We start from the raw sequence: 4,907 nt of genomic DNA on the forward strand, positions 1-4,907 counted from the left end.
TTTGGTCCAAATGAGATTTTGTTTGATAGAATGACAATGACTGGTATTAAAGGGAGCCAGATGATACCCAGACGTCTGGGGTTCTCTGACATTTACTCGAAACACAATTAAAGCCCAGAGTTATGGCTTCTTTAGGGTTCCACGCTTTCCCTTTGATCCCATAGTGCCCCTCTTTTCCAGTCGTGGATCATCAGGCCAAACTGGCTATTTAGGGAAAGGCCAGTAAGGTCCAAATGGGAGCTGTGGCAGAACACAGGCTCCACTGGCCTCAGGGAGAGCTCAGATATGACTGCAACAAATCTAGCAGTTGAAATGGCTGCCCTCCAGTTTGGCTCCAACCCAGTTGATACTCAGTGTCATTCTTTTGAAATGTGGAAAATACCACAATGAACTGGCCGCAGTTGATCTAATGATGAGGAGATATTTCTGTTTTAAGACTCCACCAAAAGTTGGAGCTGTGTTTGGGCTTCGGACAACTGTCGTCCTCTCTGTTTTGATAGTTGCAATAATTTGGCTCTGGCCTGATTCCCATCAGTCCGAACTTCCATCAAGTCCAAGATGCTGTCTGTGCTCCTCATTGATTTGGCTTAAAGTTCCCACCTCTCTGGAGAAATACCCCCAGCTCAGGAGGATTTTCTATTGATCCCCACTTCCTACGGGGTGATATACCTTCATCCACACACACGTTCTGTCTCGATTTTACCGACAAGGTGTGCAACAGAGATAGACTGGGAATATTATGACAGAGCAGATGGACTGCGAGAGAAAACTTTTCCCCGAGATGCTACTCCTGGACAGCTGACCCCTCATTCAACCAAGAGTGAAACACCTCAATTTAGATTCAATACACGCTGATCAATGAGTCCTTACGTTGCGCTGCCCTTTACAGTATTGTACTACCAAGTTCTTTATTACTTTAATGCCTTTCCAGTGATGTCATCCTGAGGTCAGGCTCAGAAACAGGGGAGGTTGGTGGCGTTATGATTGGCAGAGGCACCAGGGAAGCTCAGCCAATGGTGGCCCGGTGTGGCAGCTGGTTGTCATGAGAATGGGCAGCCAGGGGGGAGGGGCTTCGTTAGGGCCTCAGCCATGCGATGGAATCGATATCAACCCCTGAGGCGGAGGGAGGAAGACAGCAATGCTCACACTCACTCCACAGCTCCAATAGTACAGCTCACAGCCGCTAAATGAGAGGGAGGGAGGGAGGGAGGGAGGGAGGGAGGGAGGGAGGGAGGGAGGGAGGGAGGGAGGGAGGGAGGGAGGGAGGGAGGGAGGGAGGGAGGCTGAGGTGGAGGTGGAGGAGGGGGTCTGAGGAGAGAAGACAGAGCAGTCAAACATTTCAGGGCCCGCCATTCCAGAGTAATGAAGCATAGCAAGAGAATATACCTCTGCAACATTTGATAAAGATGGGCTGACACACCAGTCCAAATAGGTTCCTCTGTACACCAGCACATGTCTATCCATCACCGCTCCACATTACAGACAGGAAGAAAGGGAGGGACGGGGAAGGGCTGCAATGGGGGGGGCCAAAAAAATAGACAGTAAAAAAAAGAGAGAGTGAAAATTGACTGACAGTGAGAGAGCAGGTGGGGAGGCAAGGGTGGATTGAGAGAGAGGTATAGGGCGAGCGGGAAAGGAGAGTGAGCGGGAGTCTGCGTCTCCTTGGCAGCTGGTGGATCCTATCAAGGCCGATTGGCTGGTGAACGAGGCTCGAGAGGCCCGTGTCCTTGTACCCGCCGCTTTGTTTTCCGCTCACTCCCTCACGCCGCTCCTGCAGCGAAAAGACAATAAAGGAGCGAATGAGTAAACGTTGCACATTTTACGTCCTCATCATCCCCGCGCTCTGTCTCTCCATCTGTTACTCCCTCGCCGGCACCGTTAAAAAAGAAGGAAGGACTTGAAAGAAGTAAAAAAAAGGAGAGAGACAGCGGCGGAGACTGAAAGAAGGTGGTTAGTTGTTAGCCTGGAGACATGTGTAGGTAAAAGTTTTGGTCGGGTTAAGCTGTTAACGTGAACCTTAGATAACCTGTGATCAGGTGCCACTGCTGAGAGGAGCCTGATTACATGGGAATAGAATGACAGGTCTGATATAATACCAATATCCAATATTTAATGATAAGATATGTCATCAACAAGTGCCTGTTTGACCTTGTCTTATCCTGGACTGTCTGTGTGGAAAATCATTATGTTGAATACCTAAATCCCGATAATAATCACAACATTCATGTTAACACAGCTATGAGGGAATGGAAAACCATTTTACTTTCAAATACACATCCTTGGTATAAAGCAGCATTTTCCTTTATGAGTCTATATCAGCACTAGTTGGAGAACCAGTCGCATTAGTTTGGCCGGGGGACGGGCCAGGGGGGGGCACTGGCCCAGCTGAGATCTGTAAACAAGGACTGAGTTAAACAAGCATCATATTGAGGTTTTGTGCACGGATGTACGACATATAATTGGCCCCTCTTTGTAAATTGTGGCCCTTTTCTGGCCCTTAAGGAACAAAAATCCTTTTGTTGAAGAACTACTTCAACAAAAGTGCACTGGTTGCGAAGATTGACTGTTAAGCATAATTGTTCAATTAATAAGACAAGTAGCGAATCCACTGACTGAGGGACATTCACACCGGAAAACAACAAAAGTTCTTTATTTACTGAAGGAGCCGTGACCTACGACCTTTAGGCCACATGCTGGCAACCAGAATCTTTTAAAACCTATAGATAAATCATTGACAGAACTTGCTCTGCTCCACTCATTCTCAGAACCATCTCCTTGTAAATCATAATAAATATTTTCACTGAGGAGAAAATCAAGCTGAGCAGTTAGAATAAAAATCCAGTGATCTGTCTAAAGAGGAAGTGTTGCAGTTATCGTTAAAATAATATTGCCACCCCATAATCTTTCACTTCAGAATGAGCCTTTGTAGATTTTTAGGGTGAATGCTCTGAAGCTCCAGACACTTGTTCGTGGCACTGCCTTGTATTATCGTACACAGGGAAATAAAGAGTGCTTTTCAAAACGGAAATCTCAACACCTAGCCAAATAGTCTTTGAGCCAGTTAATAGTGATCAGCAGACACAACCGGCCCATGCTGGTAACTCATGGTTATTCTGTGCTATCGGACAGTGAAAACTTTTTTTTTCCTCTCAGCAAATTCCTTCTTTTCAGAGAAACTGTATAACTTAGAACAATGTAAACAGTAAGACAGCGAGAGGGAGAGAGAGGAAAGAGAGAGAGAGAGAGAGGGGAGACAAATACAACAAATAAGCCTTTGCCATAACATAACACAACATGGCTGTGCGTCGTCCCCAGGAGGTTGTACACACAGAGGCCCGCTGCCTGCTGGCCAGCCAGGTACGCCTGCTTCGCTCTCAAGTCTCGCTGTGATTAATGAAATCTTAACGGCAGGCCAGACACAAATATTCATCACCTGGCTGCCCCTATTGTAATGCATGTGGAGAAGCCGGAGCGTGACAGAGGAGAGCGGAGACGAGAGCCGGCCCAGAGACAAAACACAACATGGGGCACGGGGATTATTACCAGGCCCACGGAAACAACGCTTTTTGTTCTCCTCAACAAAATGGAGGCATGTGATTTATGGACAGCCAGCATCTGTTTGGAGCAAGGGGAGACACAGATTCATGTCTGCTATTATGGGCTGTCCATGTTACCGGGTGTGAGAATTTGAAGGTAGGATGGGGAGGGAGAGTCGGGGGGTAGAGTTGGTTGCGGCCCGTAAAGAGCGAGACCTTCTGGGAAAGTGCGCTGTGTCGATTCCTCGTCGCACTGGGAGTCTGTGACATTGCAGCGTGTGGGTGAGGTGTTGTATTACACTTTATATCACAAACAGATGTAGGCCTACGAGCCACCCGGGGGCGGGTTTTTTTTGGGAAAGAGTGAAGTGTACAGTGGGTGGGACCGAGAGCGACTTGCACACACACACACACAAACACATACACATGCGTACACACACAAAAAAAGTTGGATACACCAGCTGATAGTGTGTTACCGAGCCGAGCGAGAGGGGGAGGATGAAATCTATTGTATCATCATTCCTCACAATAAATACAGCGTGGTGCGCAAGACTGATATGATCACTTTGATTTATGACATGAACGCGAAACTTCCAGGAATCCCTGTGTGTGTGTGTGTGTGTGTGTGTGTGTGTGTGTGTGTGTGCGTGTGTGTGTGTGTGTGTGTGTGTGTGTGTTTTAGGGGGATGTTAGTGTCTCCGAGAGGTGCCGAGGCAGAGGGGACAAAGAGACGCACATAAAAAAACAGAGAGAGCGAATGAAATAGCCAAGCAGCGGAAGTGAGACAGAGTGCAGTCGACAGTGAGGGAGATTGTGTGTCGGTGTGCTCACTGTAGCATTGACTCCTGCATGCTCCCAGTGATAGATAGTGTCAGGTTAGGCTGCTCAGTGGCAGGTCTCACACTGTCAGTGCCGTGGCTGTGGGGAGAAGCAGGGGCCCCAAATGTTTTACACCCATCGCTGATCCCTGTCAACATACACACTAACACACATGACATCAGGTGGCGCTGGGCTGATCCACGCCGTGCATACGTGTGTACCTGAGTGTGTGTGTGTGTGTGTTGTGTTTTCACGCGACCCCCACATGCTTGTGTGTGTGTCACAGCACACACTTTACATTCTTTTGTGCACGGAATCATCGTGTCTCCTCCCTGAAAAACAAAAAAAAACTTAACATCTCCAAATCACAGCCTTAGAAAATAATTATACCAGCCCATTTTTTTTCATAAGGATCTTTTTTTTCTCTCTCCAGGCAGCAACAGAGAGGGGAAAAAAAAGGTCCTCATTGTTCCATTGTTCACATTGTGTCATTCTTTGCCTTGGAACAGCAATTGTTTGCTGCACAGTTGGGAACACAATGGTGTACACATA

The sequence above is a fragment of the Limanda limanda genome, chromosome 11 (genome assembly GCF_963576545.1).
Source record: "Limanda limanda chromosome 11, fLimLim1.1, whole genome shotgun sequence".
NCBI lineage: Eukaryota > Metazoa > Chordata > Actinopteri > Pleuronectiformes > Pleuronectidae > Limanda > Limanda limanda.